This window comes from Coloeus monedula (assembly GCF_965178545.1).
Source record: "Coloeus monedula genome assembly, chromosome: 4".
NCBI classification, from domain to species: Eukaryota; Metazoa; Chordata; class Aves; order Passeriformes; family Corvidae; genus Coloeus; species Coloeus monedula.
The window spans coordinates 3,799,427-3,817,776 of record NC_138784.1 but is presented as its reverse complement, the minus strand read 5'-3'; the positions used below and the strand labels follow the sequence as shown (position 1 = coordinate 3,817,776).

The 18,350-nt window shown below is 44.9% G+C and overlaps 1 protein-coding gene across 8 annotated transcripts in view; it reads right to left on the bottom strand.

Annotated features, from left to right (window-relative positions):
• Positions 1-8,971, bottom strand: part of CALD1 (caldesmon 1) — a 177,422-nt gene extending 168,451 nt beyond the window's left edge. For 4 of the 8 annotated variants that reach the window (XR_014226373.1, XR_014226374.1, XM_082280726.1 and 1 more), the window contains exon 1: positions 8,814-8,971. The gene's annotated coding sequence lies outside the window, so the exon portion shown is untranslated. The remainder of the gene's footprint in view (positions 1-8,813) is intronic. The other 4 variants (XM_082280729.1, XM_082280731.1, XM_082280728.1 and 1 more) reach the window with 3 other exon arrangements.
• Between the last annotated feature and the right edge of the window lie 9,379 nt (positions 8,972-18,350).

The window sequence follows — 18,350 nt, the reverse complement described above, 5'->3', positions numbered from 1 at the left end:
AAGACAAACTGATCTTTATCAGATACTCTGACACAGAAGGCAATCACAGCATTACTCCCTCTCCACTTCTTAATATTAAGTTTGCTCTATGTTGACTCCAAGAAAGGAGCTCACATCTATTCATAGATGGTAGTGAACAGAGGGAAACAAAAAACCAAACCAAAACAAACTGCCTATTTTGGCAGAGCAATTGGGTTGCTACAGCAGATGGCACAAGAATGACAAAGTAGTTTTGGGTTTGACAAGTAAAAAAACAAACATCTTTACTGGCCATGGACAGTGGACTGAAGCTTTGAGGCTGTTCCCAAGCACAAGAGGAGGGGGTTGATGACTTTGACAGCCTTTACTGAGGGACCCCAAAGGGAAGGGGAACTCCCAGCTGGGGACAGCGTAGAGCAGCAAGAGTTAAACACCATGAACTCCTGCAAAGCTTCTCTACAAGTAGCCAGAATGAGATTGCACAAACACTGAGATGGGTCACAAATCACTTAGGGGAGGGGAAAACCAAAGGAAAAATTACTCCAAACATGCATCATTTACACTTTCCTCTTTTAAGAGGTAAAAGGAAAACAAAGCAGTCTCCTGTCTTCCTTTGGAATCACGAAGACAAATAAAAATAGAAGAAATGAAAAGCATTTTTGACCATGCAATAATACTTATTGCATTCAATGTGCTTATTACTCAAGGACTTTCTCCAAAGGCTCCAGCTGCCATTTACAAAGCTGATATAACACAGAGTTTCTCACAATCCAAATCCTGAATGAAAAAATATGAATGAGATTAGATAAGTAGTTATTTTGGTCTCCAAACTGGCTATCCCTGATCCTTCTAAGAGCTGGAAAAGAGAATTTTTCATGCGCTACTATTGCATTACCCCACAGTCGCAACTCGACCGTGCTTCTTTTGGCCACATCAGAGCTCCTCAGTGGGCATGTCTTAGCGTGACTTCCTGATGATAATGGTCAAATGCCACCTCCTCAGAAGTACTACTGGCCAGAGATGAAAAGTATTTGGAGGAGCAGAAGACTGGTTTCAAATCCAGGCAGCTTGTCCTGTGGCTGACTGTAACACCCAAGTCAAACATGGCCTCAAAACATAAGCGTGGTGTGGAATGAGGTGTAGTCTGGGAAATCCAATTGATCCATCAGCCCTCCTGGCCACAAAGAGATGTGGGGTTTGCAGCCAAATTGTACAGAAGATCCCAGACAATCTCTAAACTTACCAATACAACACAAACAACATATTTCTAAGGTACTCCATGCAAAACAAACAATAAACACGCCAGAAAAATCTCCAGCAAGCAAAGAACCTTGTGCCACTCTATTATTGCACCTACACGTTCTCCATGTGAAATAAAATGCAACTACACCAACTGCTTCAGCCCCATGATTCTGATGGCAGAGAATACCGATCCCTAAACAAAATAAACTGAAAAGCAAGAGTGTAAACACAATTGTTCTTCAATGACTTTGCATCTGATGTGGTGGAAAGAAAACCCCTGAGAGCTGCGTGGAGCACTGAGGGCCCCTTCTGCAACTCCCATCCAAAGCTCCCTTCCTCCCCCAAAACTCATCCCTAATTATACACACACACCTATTTGCTTCACACCCGTGGTCCCATCCCTGACCTGAAACACTGGCATTCAATCATTGCTTTTCTTAAAGTAAGTGCTTTATACCTGGTGAGAATAAGATTTTGTCCACTAATCCCAGCTTTTAGTCATATAAATGCACACTAGAAGCACTGAAGACCAAGGAACTGCATTTATATATGCACTGGTAAAGGAAATGTTCTTTTCTTGTTTGGGTTATATGGGGGGAGGAGAGGAAACAGGCTTCTGTGTCTGGTTTTAGGAGGAGAGTTAAGTGGCAAACAAAACTGACTGAAGTTTACAGGGATCTAAAGAAAGGAGCAAGAAAAAAAAAAAAACCACTCACAGAGCTTTCAATAACACACAGCAGAGAAGACTGCAAGCAGACTGCATACAAACGTTTCTGCTTTTCCTTTTTATTGTCAATATGCTCCTTGATTGCATACTGTGTCCAGTGAATAAGCCATTTACTATTGTGGTTGGAGTGAATGAAGCTCAGACCTTTCCCATATATGGCAGGGCCTTTTAATCACCAGGGAGCCAGGAGCAATGGAATTTTACTGGCTTTCTGGGTTTGGAGTGCCCTCTCTTGTACGAAATATCATTGCCCAGTGAACACTCATTACTGGGATTTTGACCCAACTTCCTGCTGTCATTGTCCTTTAGGGGATGTGTAGAAACCAAACAAAAAGGGCCAGCTTCTTGATAGCAAGCAGCTCACAGTGAATTCTGAATTCCTCTAACTCAAGGAAATCAAACAGACTAGATCCAATGTACATTTTTAAAAAGCCTCAATATCATTTACATCCCTAAATGTATCCCAGTACAGCTACTGAAATCAAGCTCAGATTCAGGCCAGCTAATGCCCAGGTTCTCCCTCTTTTTTGCCAACGTAGCAGAGGAGAGATTAGTGGTGTTTTAAATTACTGGGACAGCAGTAGGGAAATTCTCAGCTGGCCTGCTTTTGTCAGTATAATATACATTAGCCACAGAAATGCTTGGCTCCATATCATCTGGATTGCCTAAGCTCTCTTGTTCATATTTACAGCAATTAAAAAGCTGCACTTCAGTCTTTATAATCCCAGTTCTGTTTGAAGTGGCCAAGCAACAGCTGTGGCTTATCAGACATCTGAATGAAACTCCTCATTTTCATAGCAGGGGTGTGGCTCTGCACATGGGAATATGCTGTTCCCAAAGCCAAACAAAGCAGCAAACCTTCTCTCCTCTCTGCAGACCCAGGGCTGCAGCCCTCCGAAGTGATGCTAACTAGATGCATCCTGCAGCACCAGCAGGTTAAGCTGGGCAGGTAAATGAGAGCTGACCCAACACTTCTCCAGATCGCAGAGCTAACCCAACCCACTCCTATTTCCACACATTGTAGCCAAGCTCTTGGAATTTCTTTCCCAAACCTATGAGCTTTAACAAGGCCCGAGCAAAGCCGAATTCTCCCCAGTTCAACGGCTACAGAAATTGCTGAGAGAAAGGTGGTTATCACGAGGTCATTAGGAAGATGCAGACAAAGTCCTTTGCCTCCTCCATCTGCAGCTGAACCTACTCAGACTGAGCAGAAATTGTCCTCAGCTGATATTAGAAAGCAATGGTCTGGACTATCACATTAGCACTGTTAGGTCCTCTGAAATAGTGAGGAATCATAAAAGGTCATGCCTTTGTGCTTCTGGGATGAAAGATTTTACCAGGGTGAACATTGTGGCTCAAGGGAAGGGGGGAAAAAAAAATCAAGTGAGGGCCATTTCACCATTAGAGAGCTCACTGTCAAAGAAAAGAATGAAGTGGGAAAAGGGTAGTAACATGCCCTGTGGCAGTCAGAAAGACAAGAGAGAACATCAAAGCCTTGCAAATAAGAAACAAACAATGGCCTGATCACAGACTGCTTCATTTGGGCAGAGCTCCCTCCGAAGAGGACTGGAATCCAATGGGCACAAGCCTGCGGGATCGAACCTTGCCTTCTGAAGCAGCACAGGAGCCGCTGCTCCTGCGCTCGCTGGACGAGGGTTTGTCCATCCCTGCTCTGCTTCCCTAAGCAAAGTCAGCTCCTTTGGACAAGGATGCAAAACAAGCTGCCAACAAATCTCAGGCCCTTTGTTTACATAGCTGTCATAGGTTCAGGCTCCCTTAGCCATTTAATGAATCATGAACACTAGTTCTTCCTCACCCCAAGTTATTTAACTTTTAGAAGTGACAAAGCAATTTCCCTGCCCCTTAGGTCTCCACATGCTTGAGGGAAGATTGGGAAGGTCACACGTGCATGGCATGTGCAGTAACACTGTCTTCCTGCAGTTAGCAATACCTCTCCTCTTCATATTTGTTAGCCTCCAAAGTTACCCTTCTGAACAGATCCCAAAGCAGAGCATTTACAGCAAAACTTTATCTCCACAGATCTATTTATAACCCTTCTATGAGCTAAATTCCAAAGATTTTTTTGTTGTTGTTTTGCCATTTAAGGACATAAACCAGAAAATGTGCAAACGGGTGGGTTCCACTTTGCTTCACACCCTCCACAGCAAGTCTCAAGGGAAAATGCTCTTTATTTGTATTCTGTACACAAGAGGGTGTGGAAACATGTAATGTTTCCATTGCCTGAAATCCTTCCCTAATATTTTCCCCACTGCAGCTTGGCCTGGCCCCAGGGGCTACAATTTCAACTGCTCTCATCAACGTGAGACTGAACAAACAGATAAGGGATAGCTGAGTAGTTTTGCTTCCAAGCTTACGACACTATGGTGGATCTGTAAGCAGAAGCTGCCTTCGTGCGTTTTCGGAACACGCATGACAGCCTCAAGGAAGACTGTTCCAGATGCAGCACAAACAATTCAATCCTCAAGCACCCAGGAAGTTCCCTGTAGACATGGCAGCACAGTGTCAGCACTGAGCCAGGTCCATTTCCACCTCATTCCCTGGGCTTCAGTGGTTTTATACTCAATCTAGAAGTCGAATACATATCTGCGTGAACACATCGAGAAAAAAAAAGTCTAAGATCTTCTGGGAAATCAGTCAAAAAAAAAGGTTTTAGCCAGTGCTTAAACTTGGCATTTTGGTATTGCAAATTCTTCATAAACACTAATGAACTAAGCCCCAGCAGACCCATGGGCTAAATACAGAAAGGCACAGATTATCCTTTACTTGGAGATAGAGAAACAGACACATGGCCATTAAGTGACTCACCAGGTATTTATGACCACAGGGAAAAATTCAAAGGAGAAATTACTCCAGTGGCTTAAGATATTGCTGCTTTTTCCCTTTCTTTCCCCTGCTTCCTCAGCTATTTGGTCCTGCCCTAACTTCAAGCCAGCAGGACAGTCCCCACAAGCAAATCTTCCCAACTTCAACCCATAAACGCTGCCGTAGACAAGATTTTCTGATCGGGAGGTGCCCCTGTGCTTCATGGACAGAGTTTTCCCCTCTTGAGGGGCGGGCACATGGGGCAGGAAGAGGGAAAGAGGCATCAGTTTGTGGTGGTGGTTCCTGACCACAGGTAGAGGAGGTGGGTGGCCCAGGTGAGAACTGGGCACTGCTGTCTCTGGATGCACAGCAGCGCTCCAAGACAAAGCAGGAGCCAGGAGGTTTGCAGGACACAAAGACCAGAAGGCAGCAACTCCTCACAAGGGCAGCTGGCACAGAGGGGACCATGCTGGTATCTGCTGGGCAGTCAGGCTGCTGGCCCCATACTGTTCATAAGCACAGCTCCAAAGGAAAAATGCATGGAAAGGAGCACTTCCTCAATGCAGGATGTAAACCATACAGCTAACGTATCAGCTAAGTAAAAGTGTTACATTCCCTAACCTTTCTGGTTGATGAAATATGTTAGCAGAAAGGTAGGAGCAAGCTCCCCTGGGGGTGGGAGTGATCCCAAATTACAGAGTACTGAGCAACCTTCCCTGCTGGGCTAGTTGAATGTACAAAAAAGCATCAGGAAAGAAAAGAAATGTTATATAGCTCAACTGTCCTGTGACCTTGGTGTTTCATCCAGAAAGGTCAGATCTAATGTGATCTTCAAATGCCTCTGAGTCAAATTTCAGCCTTAGCCAAATCCTTGACAAGCAGCAGCTACATCTTCCAGGCAAGAACAGCACCCCAAGAGGAAGCGCCTACACACAAGTAGGTGGCTTTCTTCCAGCACAGTTGCCCCCCAAATCCATTCTTACCCATTTCACCACTCAGCAGCTCTGCACAAAGCCAGCAAACCATCCCTGCACACGCACAAATCCCAAGGCTCTAGTAAGGCAGCAACTCTCTCGTTACAAGCTGCCAGGGGGTAGTTACTAAGAGAAGACAATTTCTAAAGAATGAAAGCTTGCTTTGAAGGCAGACTCCCACTCTTTGCAGTCACAGGCCTGTGTGCCTCAGGCTTTGTACACCTGGAGCCCAATCCTGCAAACTTCCCTGTAAAGCTCCTCTCAAAGGCAACGAAAGGTTCACAGGACTGCACTTCGCCTTCTGCCCTTTTTTGGTGCTTTCTCCCACACCCAGGAGAGTCCAGACCAGACAAGCCCTGCAGATGGACAGTAATGATCTCCTGGCCCTCTCATTCTTAGGCATATATGGTTTCCTGTCCCTCTTTGTTCACACACTGATCAAATGTACCAAGCTGCACCCTTGGCAGATAGGGGTTAAGAACTCCACTGATCTTTGAACAAAGTAAAAGGCAGCCCCCAAGAATAGGTCTCATGTAGGCAACTACTGAGAAACCAGAGTATTTTCAACAGTCCCAGAACATTCGAGCTCTATTTGCCCTGCAGGAAGGAAGTCCCGCAGGCTGTCACTTTTCTACAATGAAAAGATCACCCCCACAGGCAGGGCTGCTCCAGCTGTGTGAAGGGAAGTGTGAAACAAGGAGGACTTCCAGTCAGACTCTTGATACACCCTCCCTGGCATCTTCATAGGACAGAAGCCACCTCCTAGCAGGCATCCATGAGAAAAGCCTTGCCCTACCTTTGTGATCTCCCCACCTGGAATGAGCAGCACTTCACCCTAACCCTGTATGGGATTGATCAGATGCTGTGTCACATGTGGTCTCATGAATGAGACCAAGGGATAAGAAACCTTCCCACCTAAACAGGCTTCAATTTTCCCTCTGATGCCAGAAAGAGGAACTTACACCCCACCCCCCCCCACCACTTTCCTTTCAAATCACCTTTCAGGGTCACTATTACATTGTGTAGATCAGTACTGGACAAGAAATAAAAGCACAAGGGAGGTTACCCCTTTCTCAGGCTGCTTCATGTCAGAATAATGCTGTGAGTATATGAAGCAGCAATTGTGGAAAATCCCTTATTCTCCTAAAACATGCTTACATCACTCACTGTCAAAGTGCATTCAGAGCACACAGAACTCCCTTTGCATCAGACCCTGAATCCATTAATGACAGTATTGATTTCACCAGGACTAATCCTGTGAATGAAGGCTGTGGAATTGATCCCCTTGTCATTGCAAGTGGCAGCAAAGAGGAGGTTTCAGGAAATACAAATTATTTCAATTGAGTCTCTTGTTCGCAGACATCTCACCTGGTATTTCTTCCCTGCCATCATGATTTAGATTCTGCATTAACACATGCAGGTTTTATTAACTAAGATTGCCTATCCAAGCAGCTTCCCCCAAAAAGGCAGACCTATCATTTCTTCAAATATATATTGAGGAAAGTTCCTGCTTTACCTTAAAGGCAATTTAATTAAGCAAATGGACTAAAAGTTTTGCTCAGTTTGTAATTTATGCTGAAAGAGTCTGTTCCATTGGTTTTAGTGTGTGTAGTTTTAGGATCCCATCCTGTCTAAACGGCAGGCAAAAAAGATGATACTTGCTGCAGATGAGGACTTACTGCTACATTTAATGAGACAGAGAAAAAATGGAGGCAGAATCTGAGGGTTCTTTAACTGCAAATCATACAAACACAATTATTCACAGTACAGTATCTAAAATAGACAAACTATGATAAATACACGGTTCTCACAAAAAAAAAATCCCACTCTGCCTCCTTATTTTCTTTGAGCTGCTGCCAAGGAGGGAATGTGTTATTTTCCCAAATTATTCTCCTGTCCACCTTTTAGCAGGGGAAGCCTTCTCAGGCAAAACTGTACAAAAACTGCATACTGCGAAAAGCAATTCTCCTCTGAAAACAAATACTCCACAAAAACTCATTTTAAAACAGTTATGTTTTCATTCTTCCAAACAACATATGACATACGAGACAAATCTATTCCATCCCTGCAGCTCTGGCCAGAGATTAGCAGCTTGGTCAGTGTCTGCAGCTACCAAGTGTTCATCTGTAGCTAACTTCCTCCCTCCCTTCGTTTTCCCAGCCCTCTTCCTGAGAAATTCCCTGCCATGCAGAATATCGTGCTATCAGCAGCCAGCCTTGCACAGGGCTTTCCAACTGTCCGGACATGTCACGGGAGCTGGGAAGGGGAGCCTGCTAGCCAGCTCTCGCCAGCAGCACTCTGACAAACACGGACCCAAAGACTTTTAAGAGCTCCAGTCCCACCCAAGTGCATTTTTTAAATCCCCCCTTTTAACAGGAAAGACAACTTCACAAGAAACATTCTGGCAACGCACTGCTGCGCTTGTTGGAGGCTGAAAGCAAAAACTGATGCCATCTATTGTCAACAGTACTTCTGTGAAAGGCTGCCATGAGGGACATCTGCTTCAGCAAGGATCAGATCACTTACATTAACCAGAGCTTTACTGTATCTGTATCAGTTACGTCTGGAGGCTGCCCTTGCACTCAGGCTGCCCTGAAAGTCCACATATTAAGTTGCAAAATTAAAAGCAATTCACCAGACCTTAACACACTAAAAACTTTCTCATTGCAATGCCAAAAAAAAAAAAAAAAAAAAAAAAAAGGGGGGGGGGGGAGTGAAAAGAAAAAGAAAAGAAAGGGTAGATAGGTTATTGCTCCACTAACAAACCCACCAAAGGATCAAAAATGGAGTGGTGGGACCAGCAGCACAGATCCTGCCCTGCACCTCCTCATCGAGGTGCCGTGGGGTGAGCAAACATGCATCCCCTCTCCACCCGCCCGGCACAGCACGGAGATCTCCCTTAGTTCACCACGAACATCTGGAAGGGGGAGTGGGGGGGCCACAGAGAGAGAGGAGGAGAACAAAAATATCCTCCGACAGCTCGTTCGGTTCCGCGTGCTGCTTAATCTGCATGGCAAACGCGGCGAGCCCGGCTCGCTCCCAGACGAACGCGTCCCGTAAGTCCTTACCTCTGGCTGCAAAGTTTTCAGCTAGTAGGAAGGAAATGAATAACCCGCTGCTTGGGCAGGAGCGCAGCAAGAAAGGCACACCAGCAGCCTCACACACAGCCCTATTCAATAAAAGTACAGCTTTTCCTTGGCCCCTCCCAAAAGTCAATGCTAAGTGAACACATATCCCTTATGTTTACAATTGGCAGGCAGCGGAATGCATTGTCCTCAATTTATTCTAATAGGCAGCCAATGACTACGCGCAAGCCAAGGTGGGTTCAGCCTGCCTGCAGAGATGCCTGTCATTCCCTAGGCATGCTCAGGAAGCCACTCATCAGAAAACCAAGACCTAAAAAGCTCCGAAAATTCGTGCAAGCTGCCAAAACTGTCTTGCTACATGCCCTTTTTTGGTTATCCTTAGCAGGGCCTCTGAAAGTAAATCCTCTGTCAGGACAATCATAAGAAATGTTAATCTTGGAGAAAGAGGCTGTCTTGTTGAACACAAACGGAGCTTAGAAAAAGGAAATTCACTGAATGGGAAAGAGACACGGTAAACATATTTACTTTTTGCACCAGTTTAAAAAAAAATCAAAAAAATAATTTCACCACAGCTAAACTTCATTGTATTTTTTTTTAACGAGGACCACATGTAAAAGGCAACAGAAACACTCTGCTGTGCAAGCTTGGTTCTGCAGAAAGAGACAGACACCAGTGGGAAAGGCACATGAAAGATGAGTTGGCAGGCTTCACAGCCTGATTCCATTTCAAATAGTACAATAGAAGTTACAGATAGAATAGCCATGTTCTGAAAAATAACTTTTAAAGAGATTCAAGACTTTGATGATGATCCTTGGCAAGCTGGACTAGTTGGATACATGGGTTGAGTTTATAGTTCTACAGCTATTCATCTAGACATTAAACCTGGTTCATTTACTATGAGATTAGCGCTACATCTACTTAATATGACCAATACTTTCACTGTCTTTGAATGTTATCAATAAAGTAAACTTAGATTAATTTTAATCTTTGTTTAGCTTTAGTGATCACACGCTGTTGATAACTTCGCAAATTATGCAGGTATCTTAAAAAAATGACCAAACAGATGAAGACTGAAACATACAAAACACAAACTAATTAAGTGTGAAAATAAAGATGAAAATTATTGCCTAGAAAACAGCACAGTACAGAGAACCCAACATGCACATATACCAGCCACTAAGAAAGGCTGCAGGGGAACAGCGGGCTGCTCTAAGGGAACAAGATTCCAGGCCAGGAGATGTTCTGCAGATTCATGTTTGACAATAACATACACAAAACCAGCTAGGGGAAAACTATGTGTAAGATGACTTTGCAGCTGAATGGGCTGAACAATGTTAATGCCTTTCTGGGTCCTTTTTTCTGGCCACTGGGCCCCACAGATTTAGTCACGTGTAAAGCAAGAAGGATCCAGTCCACAGACAGTAAACTAATCTTTATAGCATTTTAAAAATTCAAAGAGAGCCAAATCTATGCAGATTTATGGCAAGAAATCATAATTATTCTAGTGCCATTTTAAATTTCACTGCTTTATTATATGGAGCAAGAAGTGGTGTTTGTTTTTTGAAGGCACTTTTTTTTCCTTCATTTTAACAACCCTTTGGAAAGTTCTTCTAATGTCAGACAATTCCCATGATGTGGCTACACATTGGTTTTAAATACTAAAAGTAATACCTACAGCATATATGTAACTTTGTTTTGCATGATTTACTGGACAAGAGAGAACAAAATCCTTGTTCTCAGTCATTCCATTAACTGCAGAAATTATTGGCCTATGTATCCATGACCAAATAAAAAAGGTAGTGACATTATTTAGGAAGGAATTACAAATCTCTACTGGATCTTAGCAGCCCCTAGATTTTTAGGGGGGAAATCCAGGCTAAGAACAAAGCAGGATGAAGGGATGTGGACTCTCAGAACAGAAAGCTGGATGTTAGAAGTACCCTCAGGTTCTCATTCCAGCATGGCCACCAACCCCTGCAATCGCAGTGTCCACTGCAACAGGGAGCTAGAAGGGATACACTACCTAAAGCTGGAAGCAACTGGGGGTTGTTGGGGTATTTTAGCTTTTTTTTTTTACCATGACTTTGATAACTCCCTTGCCAAAGCATCCCAAACTCTGTGTTCCAAGTCACCTTTCCATTAAAATTCTGGAAAAAAATACCAAACAATTTTGCTTTGGGGAAATTACATCATGAAAAGTAGTTTGTGTCCTTCTTGCTCGGTTGAATTTCACCAAGAGGAGCTTTTGAATTCCATGACTTGAAGCTTTGAAGCCAACAAACTGTCACGGATACCACAGTTTTCCTGGACATACTACTGGAAAGCTGAGCTTGGAAGAATGCAGAGTTAAATCCTAGTGGGTGCCCCTTTCCATCCTGTGACAGGAGCTACCTGTAAATACCTGCTGTAAATATAGTTATAACGTGCCTAAATTCAGAGTTGTAACAATGTTGGGAGCTCCCGTGCTAGTAGTCCTTGCCCTCACCACCAGGACTGCCACTCTAGCCACACCCTCCCCTTTGCTTTAACAGCGAGACACCCTTTGTGTCACAGCCCAGAGCTAAAAATATTTCTGGGACTTGAATAACCCAAATCCTGCTTTATGATTGCACACGTGAGACAGAGAAAAAAAATAGTATATGCAGAAATGAAACCCCTAAATCAAGTACAATTTTAATATCAATACCTTATCACAGTAAGGAAGGGCCCTGCAAGTGCTCATTGCTAAGCTCTCCAGCTTGATAACTCAGGGCAAGGGTGGGACAGCTTGTGATAAGAGTCAAAGCACTTACACATTTTGGGTTGTTAGTGCATTCTTGGAGACCTCAGCCTGCAGTCTCTCCCTCAGAAGAATCATGTTAGAAATACCTGGAAATCTCTGTCGAGACTGGGGCTCTCACAGGTTTATCAATTTTTCCTGCAAAAATTTGCAGGCTAAAGCTGAGGTAAACCTGTGGTCTAGAAAGTACAGTACAAATCATCCCCTGGGGGGGCAGGTCTGGCTGCTGTGTGCAGACACTCTGAACCACTTGCATTTTGGCACCACAAACCCCTCGGGGCTCAGCAGCCAGTGGTGGCCAGAGGGTCCACTTGAGTTATTGCTGGTCCAGCCTCCAAGTACCTTCTTCCCAAAGCAGCAGTGATGGCAGAGCTGTGATCCGTGCCTGGAAAAAGTCATTGGGCTATTTATGGAGGGGCAATATTTTGCTTTTCAAAATGAAGTCATTTTTATAGTTGAGCTTCCCAAAATTGTTTTCCTTCTCTTTATTTGACATGGTGCAGGTGATCACTACTGCACAGCATTGTCCCACCACTGTCACTGCAATGTCTTCAGCTGCCACTTCAGAGACACATTCTGAACCACCCCACCCCTGCACATTCCCACAAGACAGCAAGGTGCATATAGAGCATCAAATGCACCACGGGAGCGGCCATTCTTCCCATCTGTACCAAACTGGCTCTTGCCTCTCACCCCCAAATTGTCATTTTTTTGTTGTCTCCACAGCTAACAGTGGGTCACACTCTCCTAATGCCCACAGCATAGACAGAAATCTTTAGAAAGGAGCTTCTCTCCTGCAGCTAGCACAGATGCTCCGTGTTTGGCTTGGGAGAACAAAGCTCTGCTCAGCAGAATCACAGCAGTGAGGGCTGCACTGGGAGCACCCAGCCCCATTCCCCAGCCCAGAGACTGACCCAGAGAGGCAGGCTTCCTCCTGCTCCAGGGGCATGAAGATGTGTCACTGAGCCCCGATGACAAGAAAGAGGCCTTTATTTGCAATCCTGATGCCCATAACAAAGGTGTGACACAGTGGAGCGCTGGCATGGGTCACGGATCCAAAGGGTTATAACCCTGTCAGCCCCACGGGGCAGCACCCACTGCAATCACAGCTGCAGCTGGACAGAGCTCTCACCCCAGCAAACAGCCTCAGAGCCAGCCAGCATCGCTCTTATCCCACAGCTTTGGGTTCCCTTCACACCTATGCAGTGCAACAATTCACTGTAAAAAGTCTGCTGTCCTTTGTCTCTGAGCACGACAGGGATGGTGAGGAGTTTTAACACTTCCAATGACAAAATATATCCCTGGAGGGTCACACAGGTGGGGCAGAGCCTTGGTCCTAACCTGTAAACTTAAAAGAGAGCTATGTCTTGAGAAGAGAGATAGGACTCCCTTCCCTGGCAGCATTAAGCAAACTTCTCTTGCTCCTCACTTCGTATTGGAGTCATCAGCCCCTGCAATACCAGGCACAACTGCATCATCCTTCACTTCCAGCCCTTCCAGAATAGAAGTGCTAAGTGGGACTTCACAGTCAAAGATGAGGGGGACTTTTGTGAGATTACACAAGATGTAACCAGGCTAACCAGATCTTGTCGGAAGCCTTGGTGCATATAGCAGGGTAGGTGACACCTGTGTCACTTGCTTGGATGGAAGGGAGGACTAAACCTCCCCTGGCCCCCAGGGGACACGATTAGCTCAAGAACTGGGTTGGATGAGAAGCATACCCAGAGAAGAGTCAGCACTAGGAGCAGTTGAGGAGGTGGTTCACCAGCTTATACTGAGGCTCTCCAGCAGACTTTGGTTCTTTCCTCCTTTGAGGAGCAAAGGCAAGAAATGTGCCATGCACCCAGGGCTGGCTCACACCTCCTCTCTCGCTCCAGGCCAGCGCAGAGAGCATGGTTTGGCTCTGCATGTTTTCTCATACCTCCTCACAGCATAAAGAGAGCACAGTGTGGGTTTCCCCCGCCCCAGCAGACGATTTCTAAATGATGCCATGGCTATGCCATTTCCACAGCTCATCTGAAATCAGCCTCATCTCACACACAGAGGCTCCAGCCCAGGTGCTGGAGCTCACAGCTGTGGCCCTCTGACATGAAGGTGAGTAAGCTGAGATTTGTGAGTGAGCCACCCAGCTGGCAGCTCTGTCTGGGGGATTGCTGCTGAGGGCATGAGGGAGAAGCCCACACACCATGAGCAGATTTGATCATCCTCATAATTACCTCCTGGGCACAGACAAGCTGCTTCTATGTTAGACAGGCAGAGGTAACTTTTTAGGAAAATTTTACACATGCTGCTTCAGGCAATATCTTTTGGCCTGAAACAGCACAATCCATAGGACTTCAAAGCCACCAGCACGCTCAAAGAGGGTGTAAAAGCTACCACAAAAGAGAGCAGAGAAATATGAGCATCTCTTCAAACGCGGGGCCGTGTGCAGTACAATGTCAGTCAGCTAAAAATAAAAAAAACCTAGTGCTGCTTAGACACAGTAACGAGGACAGAATGTAAGTGCTGAGAAGGGTGCACTTCCTACCACAAATTCCAGCCTCAGTCTCCCTAGGGTTTGTTTATATCCAGTGCAAGAGCCAGAGCCCCTGCAACGAGCTCTTGCCATTTTGGGTTTTTAGCACATCCAGAGGAGCTGTACCCAGGGCACAAAGCACCCAAAGTGCCCCGAACCCCCCATGAATGGCAAGGGCTGTGCTCTGTTCCTACCTGAAAAGCAGTATGATTTTTCAGAGTGCCAACAAAAGCAACCAGTGAAAAAGCAATGGATCCTGTTTAAGGTGCAGGAATCAAAAAGCCTGTCGTGCATTAATCCACAAAAACCAAGCAAGGAATGCAGGGCAGAAGATGGTACCAATTTTCAGCTTTCCTGAAGGTATTGGGAAAGAAAGGCCCCCAGGATACAAGGAAGAGAGGCTTACCTAGCACCCTGAAGAGTAGGATTTAGTCAAGTGTTTCCATGAGCAGCACTTCCTCACCTTGGATTAAAGTACTTAAAAGTTGGCATGTAATTATGCCTCCTTGCCACTCATTTTGGTGTGGTATATCTACCCATTTCTTCTAGGTGAGGTATTTTATTTCTCTTGGTTTAGACAACGAAATATATGCAAAGCACACATATACTAAAAAAGATCAAAACTAAAAAAGACATCCAAAAACCTGCTGGAAAAGGATATTTTTACCCACAGCAAGAAAGAATTAATCATGGACCCAGTGACTTTACCTTACTAAAAGCCAAACAAACAACATAGTGGCCCATATTCCAAAGAAAACAGAATACCTGCACTTTTCCACTACAAAACTAAGCTTAGCTATTAGTACACAGTGCCCCCCAAAGAACAGAGACTTCACAGCACCTTCACTCACTAGTAGAAAAGTGAAAAAAGAGCTCTTCTGCACTGCTTCCAAAAGTGGGGCTTTTATACACTTTTTCTGCAGGCGAACACACGGTAAGGGAACTCTGCCCTAGGGACTCCTTTTTTTGAGGAACATGCCCACTTCTCACACAGACTACAAACTATGAACAGCAGATGTGTATCATTTTCCAAACATCTCAATTTTCCACTGCCAGTCATGAAAAATTACACACAATGCAAGTAGCAGTGCTCAGAAACTTGCACACTTTCTCTATTTTCCCCATTTTGAGAAAAATCAGTGCATTTCCCCCAAACAATTGCACAGTACACCCTCCTCCTTTGTAAATTTGGCTTTATTTCGAGTATTGTTTTCCAGGCAGAAAAGATGGTGCCATCATCTACTTTTGCAACCAGCTTACAAATTACACAGCTGCTGGTACAGGCATTTTGAGGGCGAGGCGTATTCCTTGGCCTTGATTCTCCTCTCACTTAGACCAGGCTACACCAAGTATCAGCCTAATCAAGTCAATATTCTCTGACATCTCCTATTGTTACAGCAATGTGAGAACCAGGCCCCTTTGTGCTCTGATGCTAATGAACTATTCAGCTTCTGCAGCTTGGCTCAGGCAGTGAGCAGAGGTTAGGGCAAGGTCATTAACTTGGACTCAAATGAAAAACACAACTTCCATGGGCAAGGCCCGTTTAAGTCCCACACTTGTTCATGTTTGCAAACACTTGTGATCTTCATTTAGGTCTCCTGTGCAGCTCTGTCTGCTGTAACAGAATTCAACACTTGCAACTGCTTCTCCGTGGCCATATTGCTAAGGATGGCAAGCCGTGGAGAGAGAAAGGCACTTCAAGAAACTGAAGGCTGTGCTTACTCAACAAAATTAAGCAGAAGTAGCTGCTGATGGGAATTACCTGATTGTGCCAATATTTGTTTCAAACACTGAATTCACTACTGTCCACATTTTACCCCTGCCTAAGAGGGACAGTGGGAGTAGAGTCACCACCTTACAGCCAGCTCACGCTGTATTTTATTGTCATATATTTTCTTGCATCTCCTCCAGCCTCAAGAAGCTCTAACCAGTGCAGGCCACAGTGCACACCTATAGAGAGAAATTCTTTCTGTACAGTGTTGCATTTCTGTGCCATATAGGTAAAACACAGAACAGTAAGAAGCAAAGAGTACTGCTCCCTTTTTAAAGGCTGAAACCAAGGTACTGAAGAAAACCATGCAGATCCAGCTTAGATTCACAGAGGTGTTCAGACATTCAGCTCATGCTGTATATCAGTAGGATACATCTCAGCAGAGACAGCAGTAAGAAGGACAAGACAATGAATAGGGGAAGAGGCAAGAGCACCCAGTCTCTGCTCTCACACTCCCAGTGCTGTCACATGCAGAGGGCAGAGCTGTGCTGGCCCAGCTCAGAGCAAACAAACTGCAGCTCTGTGCCACTCTCTGAGCACTCACATGCTGGGCAAGTGCTACCTGCACCAGTGAACAACGTTTGTAGAACAGGACCTGTAGTGCCCTGCAGATCTCACCCTCTCAGCTTGAGTGATGCAACAGCAGAGCCACAACTGGAAGCCAACTAGAGCAGCCTGTGGCTGTGCCAAAGTCACACAGGGGATTTGTGGAAAGAGCTACACAGCAGAATACATCCCTCCCTCAATCTGCCAGCCACACAGTCCCCTCTGGACAGGACAAGCCTTTGCCACTTCCTTGGAAATGTCAAATTTCTGTGATTGCCAAAGACAACGAATCTATAGGGAGCGGCAGGCACAGCAGACAGAACCTCAACAGCAGTCCCAGGCATTTTGCTAAGCCAAAATCCCTGTCTGCCCTTGGGTTTACCCAATGGAGGGAAGAAGAACTGCAATATCTGCCTCAAAAGAAATTATTAGAAGCAGAAGAGGATGCACACAAAGAAATATTAGCAATATGGCTTCTGTAATACCACAGACCTAATTTGGGAACTGGATATGGGAGCGCACCGAGTCCCTAACATTCATCTAGCAGCATGTACTGCCAAGGCATCTTGTTCCAGAGCTGAGGGGCCCCACTGAAACTACAATTATCCCTATTGCAACATCACCAAGTCACATCAGTCGGGATTCAAGCTCCCATGAGGTGGTCCCTCTGCTTATATCACAGCAGCAGGATGTGGAAGGCACTTGCACTGGTGGGATCTCCAGGTGCCAAATCCTTTGTGCACAGGCAGGACTCCCTGCCAGCAATCCTAGGAAAGTATGAACCCCCAAGGGAGTTTCTCAAAGGATACATCATTTAGTGTAATAGTGGACACAGTGGAATGTCTTTCCTTGTTCCCTCTCACATGGAAAGAGAGGGATAGAGGGGTTTTGCCAACTATTCAGCATCACTTTTGCTCCTCTCCTAATCTAGACACACCCAGCTTTCTGTGAAATGCTCTGGGTAATGTCCCCTCACAGGCAATTTCCTGCAACAGCTTTATTTAAATAAAAGAAATTAAGTATTAATTTTAAAAAAAAGAACCAGGACAGCAGCCTCCATGCTGTATATTTTTACATCACATTTCATTCTGTGCTGCCTATCCTCCAATACCCCCAGACCACCTCAGTCGTTAGTATCGATGAAGTAGCACGACAGAATTTCTCAGGGGGGCAGCTGGGGGTGTGAACTGCAGACAGCTCTGCCATTTGTCTGTGGAAGCTACATCCCTGGCATAACACATGATGAGGTAACAGAAGCATACAGAAAACAGGAGTAACAGCTTGTGTGTTTCTCACAGTTCAAGTCTCCAGGTCCTCTGCACTTCTGAATTGCTTTGCTTCCGAGAGATTCAATCCCTGTGCTTTGCTGTGCAGGTGGTTTACCCATAGCTCATGGCAAAATTGAGGTTCATGGAGAACTCAGCTTTTGCACATTGCATCAAACCTACTTTGGCCTGCCCTTTGGTCAGACAGAGAAATTGAAAGTTTTAGAATTAAATTCTCTCGCATTAAATTCTCTCACACTTACTTGAAGAAATCCTTTATGACTTTCCAGCTCTCCCAGTGCTTATCAAATACTCATTAAATATTTGATCTTCTGAATGGCTCCAGTCTCTATTTGTCCCTTCCTTTACCAAAATGACACATGTTCCCCTTCTGTGGCAAGCTCTTAACCCCTGGACTTCAATGTAACCTTCAGTGCATTGATATTTGCAGACAGAGTGCAAATATCCTGTCTTTTTCCTGTTCTTTGAGATAGATGAATGTCACAAAATCAAACTTTCTCTTGTCTCTCCAAGAATATTTCACAGCAATTGAGCACCAAGTGCCAGCTGTATGAAGCACACTCACATAAATTAACAACATACAATGCTGGGGGAATAATGCCATCCTGTTCCCATTCAGTCC